The sequence below is a fragment of the Penaeus monodon genome, chromosome 27 (assembly GCF_015228065.2).
Source record: "Penaeus monodon isolate SGIC_2016 chromosome 27, NSTDA_Pmon_1, whole genome shotgun sequence".
NCBI lineage: Eukaryota > Metazoa > Arthropoda > Malacostraca > Decapoda > Penaeidae > Penaeus > Penaeus monodon.
In genome coordinates this window covers 37,918,146-37,918,393 of record NC_051412.1, presented here as the reverse complement: position 1 = coordinate 37,918,393, position 248 = coordinate 37,918,146, and positions in this window count along the sequence as shown.

Below are 248 nucleotides of genomic sequence, written 5' to 3'. Positions count from 1 at the left end.
CAGAGAGAGAGAGAAAAAGAGTTCATGTACCGTCTTCCTTATATAGTCACCTTAAAGTATAAATCGAAATTGGCTTCGTTTTTCATATTTAGACTGCGTGCAGCTTAAATGGGAAATCGCAATTTGCTTCATAAAATTCTTCAGCTTATCCAGCGCCGTGACAACGGGGTTGGTCCCTTTCCAGTATCTTCAATAACCCTTTCTTCCTCTTCTCTCTCTTCTCTGTTCTAGGATCTTGAATAAAGTGT